The sequence below is a fragment of the Chrysemys picta genome, chromosome 10, assembly GCF_011386835.1.
Source record: "Chrysemys picta bellii isolate R12L10 chromosome 10, ASM1138683v2, whole genome shotgun sequence".
Taxonomy (NCBI): Eukaryota; Metazoa; Chordata; order Testudines; family Emydidae; genus Chrysemys; species Chrysemys picta.
This window is the reverse complement of record NC_088800.1, coordinates 26,425,816-26,442,367: the sequence shown is the minus strand read 5'-3', so window position 1 is coordinate 26,442,367 and position 16,552 is coordinate 26,425,816. Positions and strand designations below refer to the sequence as shown.

The following is a 16,552-nucleotide window of genomic DNA, read 5'->3' as shown; positions in this document are numbered from 1 at the left end:
TTCATATTCCCTTGGATCGATCCCTTGAGCATGTATCCCAGAAAGAAACTTTTTAACTAAACAAACACATAGCAACTCTTGCAGAACTTTTCTGAATCTTAGAAATATGAAAAAAATTAAGCCATGAAGAAGATACTACCATTTCCTTTATCAGAAACCACTGAAGTGTGTGCAGAACTACACAAACACCAAACGTAAGAAGTAATCTGAAAGATAAACTCTCTTCAAAAAACATTTCTAAGCCACTTTATAGAGATAAAATTCTAGATAGTTCAAAATATGTTTGTTCACATTACGCATACATATCAGCACACTAAATATTTTCAAGTTATTTGTGGGTTCTTAGATACTACATTTTGAGAATATTACATTCTATTTTTACACTAAATGTTAAACATCTTATACTTAACTACACAGGTAATTATAACCTTGCTGAATGTTCCTTCTAAAATAGGTTTCAGAGTGGTAGCCGTGTTAATCTGTATCAGCAAAAATAACAAGGAGTCCTTGCGGCACCTTAGAGACTAACAAATTTATTGGGCATAAGCTTTCGTGGGCTATAACCCACGTCATTAGCTGCATGGAGTACATGCATCTGATGAAGTGAGTTATAGCCCACGAAAGTTTATGCCCAAATAAATTTGTTAGTCTCTAAGGTGCCACAAGGACTCCTTCTAAGATATACATTCATTGATAGCAGACATCTTGACATTTCTCAGAACAAAAACATATCACCTTTCATTACTGAAAAACAATTACAAGTGTTTTCTTCCAAAGCAGACTTTTTAACCAAAAGCCAAGATTCCAGGAAAACAAAACACCACAAAACTGAAAACACTATGTCTGGGAAAGATTCAAGAAAAACAATTAATCCTAACTTCGGGGGAAATGTACAAACAAACACCATTGAATGCTTTGTTGTCATGGTAGAGTTTACTGTAAATAAAAAATTATAATTAGAGATAAAGAAAATTATTAAATCACCTAGTCCATTGCACTAGCTAATGCAAGATTGCTCCTTACTCAGTATCTCTTTGTATTCAGTCAGTCTGACTTTATATCACTCCTTAAATTATACTTTTCCCACAAAGCCTTTCAGCAGGAACCTACAAGTGGATAATATACATGTGAAAATAAAAAAAAAACTATACTTCCTGAAATTCTGCCCTTCAGCCTAAATTAGCAAGCAATAGTTAAGTTTAGTGGCAGCAACGATTGCAGCACAACACATCCTATCCACCCAAAACCCTAAAAGAACGGAAATAAGAACCTAAGGGGAAAGATAGTGCATTCTTTTCTACTTTCACATTGCCTGCAACAATACTGATAACACACACTAACTCTCTATAAGGCTTTCATTTCCATCTCCAACAGATACCGAAAAGCAATAAATACCCAATGTAATCAAATTTGCAGTTTATCACAAAACTTTTTAATAGTGACCTCATATGCCTGTCTATCAATTATATCAACAATTCAGTACATCTGGCTGTCACACATTCCATGCTTTAGGGAAGCTATTCTGGGTTTTACATGAGACGATCCAGTGAAAAATTGCTAAAAGGGGTGATTTTTAAAATATTATTCTCTCTTTATTAATTCATTTTTAATCAAACCACCCTGAAAAATTCAAATTGTGCTCAAAGTTTATATTCTATGTTTTGGCATTAGCCATTTAAATACGATTTTTACAAAATAAAGGTTTAACACTCCTATTAAACTGAACTCTGTAATGCAACCTTAACTATGGTACAGCTATTCCATATAATTGAACTGATTTGTCAGAGTATGATTTCAACACTAATCCTGGCAACTGACCATTCAGGTGTACCCTTACATCCATATGGAGTCCTAAGGACCCACTAGATCCATTTGCAGGATCCAGGTCTTATGTTGTACAATCCTTGGGAGAGAGACCATGTCGTCTACATTTGTACAAGTCAAGCACACTGGAAGTGTTGAGGTTTAAAAAAAAAAAAAATCTCCAAGTATGGACTTCCATTACTTCCCTCTGAATACTATTCCATTATCTGCAGCGATGATCCTTTAAAAATATTTTGTGCAAGGTAGAATATTCAGATCATACAGCAAGAAAATTACATGTTGGGGGGAGAGGGAGTATAGGCTAGAGGTAAAAGCTGTGATAAATTGTTCTTCAGACAGCTGCTGATGCTAGTCCATATTCACCAGAGGCAGCACTGACCTCTCTATAAAGCTGTCACTGTATACAAACACATACAACATATCATTCGCATGGTTAACTGGAAGAGGAATGAATGGGCAAACTGTCTTCCAAGACTTTCCTATGCAAGTGAACACACACAAAGCAGGCACAATCCCCTTCTCAAAAATAAGTTAATTCATAGAATAAAAGGGAGATGAAGATGTCAGAGGTCCCCCCCACTTCAGGAATCCCTGGAATCTGCTGAAGAATGTGTGTCTACAAGTTGGCACATCCCCATCTCCACCAAAGGGTCACAGTTCGAGGGTGCTAAGATTATGCCCACACTAACCCTAGCCAACAGGCAGCTTAGTATGCAACTCCACACCCACACACCTCTGAGATACATGATAACCCCACCTGTGTTCCCAGCAGCACCGGATCACATGAACTCATCTGAAATCTAAGGGCAGGGCCAACACCTCCCAGTACATTATTACTATAAATATCACCAATGAGCTGCACAGCAGGTATGAAAATACAGTTCCTGCCCAGAGGACTTTACAACAAGAAGGGGAAGTTAGTGAGACACAGGCCTGATTTGCACTGACTTTATTTCCCCTAAAATTCTCCCTGCTTTCCTTGCTATCACAGATTCAGCTCCACCAGTGGCAGCAGAAATTAGAGCTTGATTACTCTTATTTAACATTTCTATTGTCAGAGCCCCATTGTGCTATGGACTGTACAAACACGCAGAGCAGACTCTGCCCCCCAAAGCTTACATTCCTGCACAGCTGGGGCCAGATAGCTACTAGCTTTTAACCCCTATACCATGTACAACAATGGTAGAAACGCCAGCGTCAGGCTACACTAGCAATCCCACCTTTACAGTCCAGGTGGAGCTGACCCAGGGAAGCAATGCTAATGGGACACTTCAGGGCAAAAGCCTGCTGTTGATGCTCTCCCGAAGCAATACTACCAAGGGTGCAATTAACAGCGGTTCCGGGGAGCCTTCCCATTAGGGTGACCAGATGTCCCGATTTTATAGAGACAGTCCTGATTTTGGGGTCTTTTTTATATAGGCTCCTATTAGCCCCCCACCCCTTGGCCCGATTTTTCACATTTCCTGTCTGGTCACCCTACTCCCCATTTTTGTCAGATGATTTTATAGGGAGTCTTGGGCTAAGTGGGGGGGGGGGGTGAGGACTCCGCGCCCTTGGCCTTTGGGGAGATGCCGAGGTAAGGAGAGAAAGCCAGTGAGCACAGCAACTCGGAGCTGGGAGCAACTTCCCGGCAACAGCCACGAGCTGAGGCGCCCCACAGCCTATCCCCTTCCTTCGCCCGGGCAGCAGCGCCCCGGGCAGCACGGCCGCGCCCCCCACCCCGGGCAGCACGGCCGCGCCCCGTGCCCTGACCACCGAGGCAGCTCCCACCCGCCCCGGGCAGGCGTGCCCAGGCCAGCAGCGCGCCCAGCCTGCGCGGGGGCTGCGGGGCGCGGGAGCCGCTGGTGCCCGGGGAAAGGGGCTGCGGCCAGGCACGGCCCTTTCCGCTGGGAGTCGGTGACAGAGGCTTCCCACTGGCCCCCAGCCACCCTCGCGTGCCCCGGTCTGCCTCGTCCCCGGCTCCGCTCGGGCGCTGCGCGCTCTCACCTGCCCGCAGCGGCTCCCCTCCTCGCCCTGCTCGCCGCCCGAGCCAGGCACGATCGCGCTGAGGGCTGAGCACCGACTCCCCGCCTCCACAGAGGGGGGCGGGGACCAGCCCGGCCAGGAGACCTCACCCCCGCCCACCCCGAGCCAGGGACGCCGCGGGGTCAGGCAGGTGAGCCGAGCGCGGGGCTCCCCGCTCGGGCAGGGGCAGGGGCAGGGGCGCGGGCCCTGGGGGCTGCGGCGCTTTGACTCGCGGTGCCCAGGCTGTGAGCGCCTCAGGCCGGAGCCTTTGGCTGCTGTGTGCGCACCTCTCGTGTCGTGCGGCTTGTGAGGAATAACCCCTCGCTCCTGAACCCTGCTTTGTTCATTGGCTTCACCCCCTGTCAGGCCAGGCTGCAGGGATCTGGAAGGACCGTAGTCAGAAAGAACAACTTCCACGTGAGCCAACCCCCCAGGCCCCAGCACACTCCGCTTTGGGCTGGTTAAAAGTCCAGAGCTCCCTTTTCGCAGCTCCAGCCAGTCTCTGTTTAAAACACGGTTCCGTTCTATTAATTTCAAGGAATGTAAGACACGGATAAGCACACCAGAGCTCACGAGGAACAGGGGAAGCACCTCAAGGATAGAGAAGGGTAAGTGCAAACCAAACGTTAAGTACAGTAGTTACGATGTAGAACATTATTAATCTAACAAATTTGTTAGTCTCTAAGGTGCCACAAATACTCCTGTTCTTTTTGGGATACAGACTAACACGGCTGCTACTCTGAAACCTGTCATTATTAATCTAGTGGTGATGCCATGTAACCTAGAGCAAACAAGACAATGAGGTGCTCTCTCCCTTAAGAACAAAATAGTAAGTACCCTTGGGAAAACCTGGAAAGACAGATACACTTAACCATTTGAAAGATTTTCAGAACCACTTTAGCTAGACTAGAAGTCTCACAAGGTCAAGCTTCCATAATATTTCCAGTGTTTCCTGCTTGATTAGAAAGAACTGAAGTGACACATATCACACGCTATGGCATTTCTTCAGTGGCTCCTTGCTGAATGTAGGGTGACCATATTTTCCCAAAGGGAAAATGGGACATCTCACAGGGCTAGCCTGAGGCCCCCCAACCTCTAGCGCAAGCTGCCCCCCCTCGCAGCCCTTTCTGCCACCTACATGGGGCCGGCCTGAGGCCACCTCTCCCTCCTGAACTCCCCTGCCGCCTACCCACATGTGGGGCTGGTCAGAGCCCCCCTGCCACCCGCTCTGGGCAGGTCCGAGACCTCCCTCTCCCCCCCCCCCCCAAGTGTGGGACTGGCCCGAGCCCCCCCTGCTGCCCGCCCACGTGGGGATGGCCCAGCCCAAGCCGCTCTCCAGAGCCCTCCCTCTTGTACAGGGCTGGCGTTCTGCTTGCCCTCCTCTTCCCGGCATGTTCCTCCGCTCCTTACTAGAGGTCGCACCCCATTTTTTTTTGGCAAAACTGTGCATTTGGTGCATGATGATCAGTTGGCAAAAGCAAAAAGGACAAATGCCCAGTTTTGCCAAAAAAGTTGGGACAGCTGAGAGAGGGCTCAAAGAAGGGACTGTCCTGGCTAAAGCGGGATGTATGTTCACCCTATGAATGTAGCATGCACAGGCAGGCTAAATGAGGGCTGATCGCAATACTTCCAAAAGATTAGTATTTCAGGAGAATCAGGACCAAAGCTAACTTTCTGGAACCTCAAAAAAGATGCAAGTTGGTTATGTTATCTGAACCAGTCAGCTATTCCAAAGTAAGTAGTGGAATCATGGGATAAGAAAGAGGTCAAACTGATGGCAAGATCATGTCAACTCATCCATTTTGTTAGTGAGGGAAATGTAGTAGGCCTGGTGTAACTATTATTATTTATTTATTTGTATTATCGTAGTACTGAAGAGCCCTAGTCATGGATAAAGACCCTGTTGTGCTAGGTGTTATACATACAAAAGACAGTCCCTGTCCCATATAGTTTACAAGCTAAGTATAAAACAAAGAACAACAGATAGGAGAATACAAGGAAACAATGAGACAATTTTCAGAGACAATATTAGACATTAGGGTTAAGATGATTTTTTGGGGGAGGAGGAATTCACCATATTTGTAACTATAAAACAGAAGACTGCCAGTTACAAAACTGAACTAAAAAAGAGGTTTAGGGGTGATAGACAGTAAGATGAACAGGAGCACATAGTGTGATACAGCTGTACAGAATTGACCTGTTTTATTAAGATGTATAATTTTGGCCAGAAAAAGTAATTCTTCTCTCACCACTACATTGATAATTTTATTGCTGAATCACTGCATGTAGTACTGGGGTCTGTACTTACTGGAAATAAAAATCAGTAAAGCTAGAAGGAATCAAAAATAGTTCATAAAATTAAAACTGCTGGAGATGATTTTAAGAGAACTGGATTTTTGTAGTGTATAGAAGGAGTGTGCCATATTAGTCTATAAGTAGCTGCAAATAATCTAGCATAACTAGATATAAAAGAAAGGCAGCTACTACTAAAACACTCAGCAGTCATGACTACCAGTTATTAGCATGAGTTTATAATTAATCTTTTCATGTTGCCCTACCTATCATGCACTTTTCATTCTATTGTAGTTTGGCATACTCAGTAATTTAGCATACTTCTCACCATTTCAAGTGTGTTAAGCGGGATTCAGCGCCATCAGATTTGACCCATCCAGCCCTCCATACATGGAGACTGCGGGGCAGACAGGCCAAACTTTGAGTGATGCTGTGACCTTGTGTGCCAGGTCACAATGCCACTTGGTTTGGGGGCCCTCTCAAACCGGGGCCTAGGGCAAACTGCTCTTCAACTGGAACAGGTGTTTGGGGGTTCAAAGTGGGACAGCCCCTGAAACCCAGGACTGTTGGGAGGTAAAGATTTGGGAATACTTGATTTAACAATGCTAGCAAGAGGGAGTCCTAATTCAACAAGACCCATAGTCCAGCTGTAATACCCTAAAAGACTATTGTCCAGTTGGACGAGGCAGTCTCAAAGGGGTGAATAAAAATACAGTGACAATATAGTCTTGTGCTAAAGGTAGATTTTCAGTTCAATATACAGCATATATTTCAGCTTCCCAATGTAAGCTACCATATCCTTCCCCACATTTTTCTTTCCCTTTAAACTGAGGCATTGATCCTTATTTACAAAACTGACTTGACACCAGGATTAATGTTTTACAGACTGCACAGTTCATTAGCTGGCAGTTGTAAAATACAATACAAAATGGAGTAAGCAACAAAAGCAAAACAAACAATAATGCCCTAGACCCCTGTGCTGTGGATTAATTCTAGCTGTCAGGTGCTCTAATACACCCCAAACTCTGTTCGGTATTCTCCAAATTCAGCTGTCCTATCGAATTTCTATTTATTGATCAGCATTGAGGTCACACTGATTTGAAAACTGCACTTTTATAACCAGAATTAGGCTTCATGGGATACTTGGCTCCTAGCAGATACATCTTTACCACTCACCATTTGACTAACCAATGTAGACCCTCACTTTAGTAAACTGAACTGAGGCTTTACATTTACATTTCCTTTCCTGGCTTCTGTATTTCAAGTGATATTGAACTAACAAATTTTACACTAGGAAAAAAAGTACATTTCACGATACCACGCTGCTTCTGACTTGTCCCTTCGAAATGTGAGCTATAAAGGTTTGGCTGAAAATTAAAAACTTTTTAAATAAGATTACAAAAGGACAAAAGCCTATTTCTTTGTTTAAAAATTAACTAACACTATTTAATACAACCCGAAACTGAAATTTGCTCTTTTTGATTTCCAGGAATATAAAGTCTAAACCCCTATTTTTACACACTTGATACTTCTTCAAAACATTTAATTTTAAGCAGAATTATTTCTGAGAATTTTGCCCATGGGTGAATTACTCTGAAATGTTTTAACAAACTCGAGTCATTTTTGAGTTACACAAGTGAAAAAACAAAATTAAACACAAATCCATCCATTTATAAAAGTCAAAACACTTTTGGGCTCACATAACTCCAAGAAATGGTCAATTTGTAAACTTCAAACTTGTTATAGAGTTAGTCCTCAAGGCAGATGAGTGCATTTTGTATATTTAAAAAAATATTGTTTCCTGCTTTTACCTAATGCTTCGCCAAAGGACAAACTCAGCTTCTTCTTCAGATAAAAGAATGAGGGCTTCCCTAAATGGTTATTCCCTTCTTATTTCTTTTTCTTTTCCCCCTTTCTTTTGTATCTTCTGCCTCTTAGCACTTCTTCTATCTCATTTTGTCTTATCCCAGCTGCGTGGGAACACTGCTAGGGTGACCAGATCACCAAAGACAAATATCGGGACGCGGGGGGGGGGGGGGGGTGACGTGGGGGGGGCGTGGCAGGGGGGTGACGTGGGCGGGGGGCGGGGCCAAAAAAAAAAAAAAAAAAAAACTTCCTCCGCAAGTGCTGGAGGGAGGCCCGGGAGACTCAGGGGAAGCGCGGGGCCGGGGTGAGTAACAGTCCGGCCTGGCCCCGAGCAGGCAGGACTCAGTCGGGCGGTAGGGAGAGGAGGGGGGCGGCCCGCGGGGCCAGGAGGCGGCTGTTCTCCCCCCCGGGCAGCGGGACTCGGGAGCAGCCGCTGCTGCAGCTCCCACTGCCGCGGGGGAGGAAGCGGCCATGGCGCTTGGCGCCCGCGGCTCTGGCGCCCCCGAACCCCCCGAGCCGGGGCCTGCTGCGGGGACCCAGCAGCGCGCACGCTGCGCCCAGCCCCTGGCCAGCGTCTGGGCTGCTGCCCAGCTGGTGCTATCGCGCGGCGGCCCTGGAGTGGGGGCAGCAGGCCCCAGCCCCCCCGTCCCGCAGGGGAACGAACGGGGCTGGGCGGCCGATGCCTCCACCCCGGGGCCACCGCGCGATAGCACCAGCTGGGCAGCCCAGACGTGCCTAGCCAGGGGCTGGGCCCAGCGTACGCGCTGCTGCAGGCCCCGGCTCGGGGGGTTCGGGGGCGCCAGAGCCGCCGAGCGCCATGGCCGCTTCCTCCCCTGTCGCCTGGCCCCGCGGGTCGCCCCCCTCCTCTCCCAACCACCCGAGTCCTGCCTGCACTGGGCCAGGCCGGACTGTTACTCACCCCGGCCCCGCGCTGCCTCTGAGTCTCCCGGGCCTCCCTCCAGCGCTTGTGGAGGGAGGGGGAATGGTGAGCCCGGGGAAGAGGCGGGGATTCGGGGAGGGAGCCAATCGGGGGAGGAGGGGGCGGAGTCGGGGCAGGGGGGGGGGCGCGAGCACTTCCGGGCTCGAGGCTCGGGGCATTTCCTTGTTTGTCCGGTTGTCCCGACCGCACGTCGGTCGGGACGCGGGACAAACAAGGAAATATCGGGACGGTCCCGATAAAATCGGGACGTCTGGTCACCCTAAACACTGCTCATACAACCCATAACACTTGAGCTCCTTCTAGCTATAACATACACAGACTGAGGAGAAGAACATCACACCAGTCTGAGAAAATTGAATGATCCCAGCAGTACAGGGGCTGAGAAGCATTCTCACACAGCAGGACTTTCTGGCAATTTGGCAGGACCATAAGGGTATGTCATGCTACGGACGCTATACTGGCATAGCTACCTCACTGTAGCTGTGCAGGCATCACCCCATAGTGTAGACACAGCCGCTGACAGAAGAGGTTTTTCCGTCGCTGTAGGAACACTACCTACCTGAACAATGGTAGCTACAACAACAGAAACATTCTTCCATCAGCATAGCTGTGTCTACACTGGCGGATAGGTTGGCATAGCAATGTTGGTCAGGGGCTTGGTTTTTTCACACCCCCAACCAACATAGCTATGTCGGCTTCACTTTTAGACCAACTTTACGCCTTGGCAAGTGAAATGACTGAAAAGAGGGATGAGAATGTAGGACAGCTGAGATACAAGATCTTGGGTGCATCTTCACGAGAAAAAAAGGTGTGTTCTTACCTCATGTTAGCTAACACACAGTAACTAGCATGAGGCAAAAATCTTAGCAGTTTGTAGTTTACACACAAGTTAGAAGGTCAAGTTGAAGACTATGGGCATGTCTACACTGCAACGTAAGGCCTGGGTTAGTGGACTTGAGTCACCTGACCTGTGTTAGGGAACCCTAGGTTTGAATGCCTACATTGTATTTAAACACTATGTTAACACACTTCTAATCTGTGTTTGAACCTAGGGCTCTGCAGTGCACAGACCCGACTCAAAGTAACCATATCCCAGAGTCCCTAGCACTCCTCACCTCCAGAAACGTGACCATGGTGCACTGTGGGAAAACTTCATTGCCCACCCTACACATTACCAGGAAGCAGCTCGCTTTGCAAAGTCTTGATCGGTTTGCTCTCCATTGCAAACCCAGGAGGCTCTCTGATAGTGTGCTTGCAGATTGGTGATCAGAAACAGAATAGGTTAACGCTGACCTGAGGTGCTGCTGTTTGCTGGGAGGGAGAAAGAGGGCGGTTATCATTTTCAACAAAGTGGACTGCAGATTGTTGAGATAGAGAGGACTAAGGAAATTGTCCCCTGGAATTGTGGGAAACTTACTGATGACTCCAGAGACCTGAGTCAACTGGGGCCGCAGCTAGGGGATGGGTCTGAGCCCTGGGTTAGCTCAATTGCAGTGTAGACGCCAGAGGGGGTTAATCTTGAGCCTGGGCTTACGGTGCAGTGTAGACATACCCTATGAGGTAGCCTAGGGTTTACTTTGACCTCTAACTTGTGTGTGAGGGCTACAAACTGCCTTCTCTTCCCTAAGATTTTACCTCATGTTAGTTAACTTGAGTTAAGAACACACCTTGTTTCCTAGCAGACAGCTCCCTTAGTCATTTGACTTGCCACATAAGGCTGTATATGCATGTGGAAGTCAAGGGAAAGGTGTGGGCAAAGCTATCGTTAATTCAGTTCTGTAACCTTGGGATTCTGGGCTAGCTGTGGTCCAAGAGATCCTGCATAATTTAGGCAGGCCAATAGGCTGCTGTAACTTTGAGCTGCCCAGTCTGTCTGTAGAGTTCTGCACTACATAAGACCCTGCCCTTGACAAACCCCAACCCATCTCTAGAATACCCCTTGCACTGAGGCTTGCCAAAGGCTAGAGCAGAGGGAACAATTCTGCCAAGGAGTAATTCCCTAGATGCTAATAGAGTTTTGTCAGTGTAAAACAGACAGGAGATCAGAATCATATGCTTAGTTGTCTCTATGCTTATAACAGTGCTGCAGAAAATGGATACTTCATATATACACACAGATAGACTCATGTTAAATACATGTAAATTATAACAACAGTTTTAAAAGTATTCCTGCTCCAGTGAAGATGTAAAATAAAATTCCGGTAACGTAACCAGAAATGCTTAGCTCTTTTCCTGAGCTGTCATTAAAATTCAGTGTATCCTATCCAAGTGGCCACTAGTGTCACAATGAGAATGTGGGCAGTCTGACCTAGTGGTCAAAGCAGGAGTTGGGCCAGGTTAGATATTGGGAGGTCAGAGTCTGAAACAGGCCAGGGGGTAAAACTGAGAGTCACCAGGAGATCAGAAGCAGGAGACAAAATTGAGAGCTTAACCATGGATTGATAACCAGAGTCGGGCCAGTTCAGGATACCAGAAAGTCAAGCCATGGGAGCAGGAAGCACAAGGCACACATTCCAAAGCAAGATGGATCCCACTTACATAGACAACTTCCTGTTCCTGTACTGGGTTTAAGTAGGCTGTGGACCAGTCAGGGCTCTCAGTGTTCTGCTGATCAGCTCCCAGGACTGGGGTCCTCTGGCTAAGTTCAGCTCCTATTCTGTCAAAACTTTGCAGATTGGAATCTGCTAGCTCCAATGAGCCCTCTGGATCAGGGTTCAAGACCCATGGTACTGGATAACTAGACACTCTGGATGTAAGTCTGTATTACAAAAGCAATATAATGCAACAGTTTAACCCTGGGCCCCTAAATGGATGAAACTGCTGCAATAAAATAGTGATTGAATGTGAAAAAAGTGACTTTATTTGTTGTTACACTTGCCATGCAATAGATGCAAAATTTGAAAACTAAAGCATGTATTTCCCATGTCAAAGAAAGGTTCCTGTACACAGAGAAGAAGTGGGAACACAATTCCATACTGCCGTTCCTCCAAAATAAATCATTTCATAGAAAATTAATGAGATAAAACTACTGTGTGTATTTATTTAGATAACTGGGGGCCCCTACTGGTTTATGTGTGAATATAGTAAACATAGCAACTGTGTGTCTGATATAATATTGTTCAAGGGCTTCAGGATATAATTACAACTAATCCCCCCCCCCCCCCCCGTACCTGTAAAGAAGGTAATAGATAATGTTTTCACCCCCTCAGTACTACACTGAAGTACAGATGAAAAATAAAAGTGTATAAATTTAACTATAAGTTACGACAGTGTCCTGCATATCTTACTTGGGCAAATCTATGAAAACAATGGGAGTTTTGCCCAAGAAAAGATTGAAGGATCTCAATCTTGATTAAGGGTATTGGTCCAGCAGGGCTGCCGGGCATGTTCATACTAAAGTATTGGCAGACTCTGCTCATCTGAAGTGATGTAATTCCCTTCTTTACAACTTTCTTAAATTTCCTAAGGCTATGTCTGCACTACCAGTTATGTTGATATAACTTACGTTGCTCAGGGGTCTGAAAAAAACACACCCTTAAGAGACATAAGTTACACCAACTCGTTGGGGGTGGTTTAATTATGTCGATGGGAGAGCTGTCTCCTATTGGCATAGAGCGGCTATACAAGAGATTTTACCGGGGCACAGCTGCATCGGTACAGCTGTGCCGCTGTAAGCTCTCTACTGTAGACATAGCCTATCTCTGTTGAGCAGATTAGGCCAATGCTCAGTATGTTTGGAAATCTCACTTTTAAGTGTCCAAGACAGCACTTAGATTTGTTATGTTTGTATTCCTTTTAGTCGTGTGTTAATTGCCTATTGACACAAGATAGTTAACAATATTTTAAAGGGTAGTCTGGACATTCCCCAAATGTTTGTGATTTACCAGAGGGATAAGCCTATGCTGAATATGTTTTGCCCAAAATATATATTGTCACTCAATTTAATGAAATTAACAATTTATGTGTTTGAAGAAATGATATTGACAGTATTGCTTCAGTCATCATGGTAAACAGAGAGAAGTTTATGTAAAGAGGGAAAGCACAGTAAATGAAATCTGAGTTACACAATGTTTTGCAATGGGTATAGCTCTTTTTAATAGCTATTACTATGACTGACAATTTGTATTCCACTAGCACACTGAGGCCCCAACCAATACGGATTCATAGATTCCGAGGCCAGAAGGGACCATTGTGATCATCTAGTCTGAACTTCTGTATAACACAGGTCATAGAACTGCCTCAAAATAATTTCTAGAGTACAACTTTATGAATTATTTCCATCTGAATTTGTTTAGCTTCAACATCCAGTCATTGGCTCATGTTATACCTTTCTCTGCTAGATTGAAGACACCATTATTAAATATTTGTTCACCATGTAGATATTTATAGACTGCAATCAAGTCACCCTGAACCTTCTCTTTGTTAATCTAATATCAGACAGTCCCTTCCTGACTTCAACAGGCAAGAGAAACAAAGGGAGGCAGTAATATGAAATTTGCTTTACTAGAATCTATAATTTTCCCCGGTAAGTTTGAAATGCACTCAGGTAACACTATCAGAGGCCTCCTGTGGATAATTTCACAATAAAGACAAAGATCCTGCAAATATATATGCATGGGTTTAAAGTTAAATATATGTACATATTTGCAGGCTCGGGGCCTAAATCCTCAAGACTGACAAGCAAAGACTGCAGTCCAGTTAATGAAATATCTTCTTTATATTTCAGAGGTATTGAATTCAAACCTCTTTTGGTTTCTTAGATTGTATATCAGTGATCAAAGAACATGATCTGCACGTTTTAGGATATATATGCAACTTGACCTAAATCCATTATACCAATAGTAGCCCTCACATAGGTGCATAAATAATGTTGTTTTTGCAGCTTATAAGTGTATCTAATCACTACGATAATACAAATTAATAATAATATCACCTTTTTGGGGAGAAAACCAGAGAGTGCCAAAATTTGGTCCAGTATATTTCTATTCTATTTGGAGCAATATGGACACTGTTCTAGATTAACCAGAGAGACTTTGGGTCAGATTGTAAATGTATTTAGGTATCTAAAGATGCAGATAGGTTAATTGTAAGATTTTTGGTAGTGCCTCCCCCTTGCAGGGCCCCAGAGCCTGGGCTCCAGCCCGAGCCCAAATGTCTATACCACAATTAAACAGCTCCTTAGCCCGAGCCCAGTGAGCCCAAGCCAGCTGACGTGGGCCAGCTGCAGGTTTTTAATTACAATGTAAACACACCCTTAGACACTAAGGCCTGGTCTACACTGGAGGGGGTGTCGATGTAAGATGCGCAACTTCAGCTATGGGAATACCGTAGCTGAAGTTGACATATCTTATTCCGACTTACCTCCCGTCCTCACGGCGCGGGATCGATGGCTGCAGCTCCCCCGTTGACTGCGCTACCGCCGCTCGCTCCGGTGGAGTTCTGGAATCGACGGGGAGCGCATTTGGGGATCGATATATCACGTCTTAACGAGATGTGATATATCGATTCCAGATAAATCGATCGCTACTCACCGATATGGCGGGTGGTCTGGACATACCCGTAGACGTCTAAGGCCTAGTCTACACTTAATTTAGAGTGATATAGCTACATTGTTCAGTGGTGCGCTCACCCCGCCTTGGCACTGTAGTTATGCTCACCTAATCCTTGGGGTAGACAGAGTTAGGTCAATGGAAGCATGCTTCCCTCAACCTACCACCACTCAGGAAGGTGGACAAAACAACCCCTTCTGTTACTGTAGGAAGTGTCTAAACTGTGACACTACAGTGGCATAGCTACAACACCGTTGCTCTGCCGCTGTCGTGCCCATGTCTTAGACGTAGCCTAAGTCCCATTGTCTTTCATAGAGTCAGGCTCCTAAGGCTTAGATCCTCAAAAGTGTTTAAGGGTATGCCTACTCAGCATTTTGGAGCCTACGGGAGTGAGACTCCCAGCCCAAGTCAACAGATTCAGATTAGCAGGGCTAGTGCTAGCGCTCTAAAAATAGCTGTGCAGACAGCACCTTGAAGTTGTAGCTCGGGTCTGCTGACCCAGGCTGGAAGGCTTGCTCCCACAGGCTCCAAAATGCTGTGTAGACATACCCAAAGTTCCTAATTCCCATTTGAAAATATGGTCACTTTGGAAAATTTTGCCCTTAGGTTTCTAAATCCCTAGGGGACAGATTTTAAAGCTATCTAGATGCCTATCTACTGGTATTTTCAAAAATGTCTCACACCTAATTCCCATGCAGTTCCCACGAGACACCTGTCTTAGTGTGAGACCATACGTCCCATTTTGGCTGGGACACTCCCTTTTTAAGCCCTGTCCCGGCCATCCCAACGTTTTTTTGGCAAAGCGGGCATTTGTCCCATCTGCTCTTGCCAACTTGATCAAGAGTAAATGGATGCGGTGCACAGGAACATGGGGTGTAGGTGAGCAGGGACCCCACCCTCACGTGGAGGGATGAAGGGCTCAGGTGAGCGGCTCAGGCCTGCTCCACGCAGAATGTGGGGGAGGGTTCAGGCAAGCTGTGCGCGGTATCCCATTTTCCCTTTGGGAAATATGGTCACCCTAAAATTCTGTCTGCATCGTTAGGCCCCTAATATGTTTGAAAATCTGTCCCTGAATAATCTTTAAAAATGTGACTTAGGCTCTGAAGTCACAGACACTTTTGAAAATTTTACCTTATGGCCAATTTTTATAATAAAAATGTGCCTGTGCCTTGGTATGAACTAGGCAACATTTGAGGTTTGTTTGTTTTATAGTTTGCATCAAAGTTTTAGTCATTGAATGTGTATTTCATTTCATTAGCAGAAAAATTAGCACTTTCACTGGACAAAAATATTGTTTTTAAATTCTAACAGGTGCTAGGCAAAGTTTGTAAACTCTTGGATAAAAGCACCTTCATATTTCAAAGATAATAAATTCACATCCTGTTATTGTATTATTGTTTCTTTTTTCTATATATGGCTTTGGAGGTTAATTCTTGCCACTTTTCTAATTTTAAAAAGAAAGGGTATGAAAATCTAAAAAAAAAAAAAAAAAAACTCATCCAAAATATTTTACAATGCTAGCTGTAAACGAACTCTTACGTTTGGTGTATGTTGTACAGTTGCTTTTGCTGATGTTGTGCAATGGCACCACCTAGTGGATACGTTTGTTTTAACTCTACTGGTGCTCAGACTGGAACAAATCTCAGCAACAATAATGTAAGAGCATGGAAACACTAAATTCAATTTTTTAATATACTGGAGATTTTTTTAAGCTTTCATCCATGCTATGTTTACTTTGTCTCAGTCAGCTGAGGAAGCATGATAAAAACATAGTCAGCTCTGTGGAGCCAAATTCCAAAAATTTGTAGAGAGTCATCACATTTAGGCCATGATCCTACAAAGACTTAAACACGTCTAAACACACTGTGAGTAGTCTTATTGACTTCAAGTATATGCCTAAGTCTTTTGAGGACTGAAGCTTTAAAGTTCACGCTTTTAAAGGAGTCTCAGTTATCTGTATGTGTGTTTGAAAAGTTCACCAGTGGAGAGTGATATCCCAGCTTTGTATTATCTACGGTAGACCTGTTTGAAGCACTGTCAGTTTCTGATAAGGAATTCACTATTAATGCTATCATAC

General features: G+C 45.0%; 1 protein-coding gene and 1 long non-coding RNA gene across 28 annotated transcripts in view; one reads left to right on the top strand and one right to left on the bottom strand.

Annotated features, from left to right (window-relative positions):
* The window catches only part of CGNL1 (cingulin like 1), a 126,542-nt gene extending 122,287 nt beyond the window's left edge, over nucleotides 1-4,255 (bottom strand). For 3 of the 5 annotated variants that reach the window (XM_008164042.4, XM_008164043.4, XM_008164044.4), the window contains exon 1: nucleotides 3,811-3,950. The gene's annotated coding sequence lies outside the window, so the exon portion shown is untranslated. Of the gene's footprint in view, nucleotides 1-984; nucleotides 1,090-3,810; nucleotides 3,951-4,115 lie in introns of those variants that run through there. The other 2 variants (XM_042853874.2, XM_065559474.1) reach the window with 2 other exon arrangements.
* Nucleotides 3,836-16,552, top strand: part of LOC101947176 (uncharacterized) — a 73,719-nt gene continuing 61,002 nt past the window's right edge. For 20 of the 23 annotated variants that reach the window (XR_508232.4, XR_010591038.1, XR_010591030.1 and 17 more), the window contains exons 1-2: nucleotides 3,840-3,979; nucleotides 4,367-4,436. This is a non-coding gene — a long non-coding RNA (uncharacterized LOC101947176). Of the gene's footprint in view, nucleotides 3,980-4,105; nucleotides 4,246-4,366; nucleotides 4,437-4,549; nucleotides 4,658-16,552 lie in introns of those variants that run through there. The other 3 variants (XR_010591032.1, XR_010591036.1, XR_010591035.1) reach the window with 3 other exon arrangements.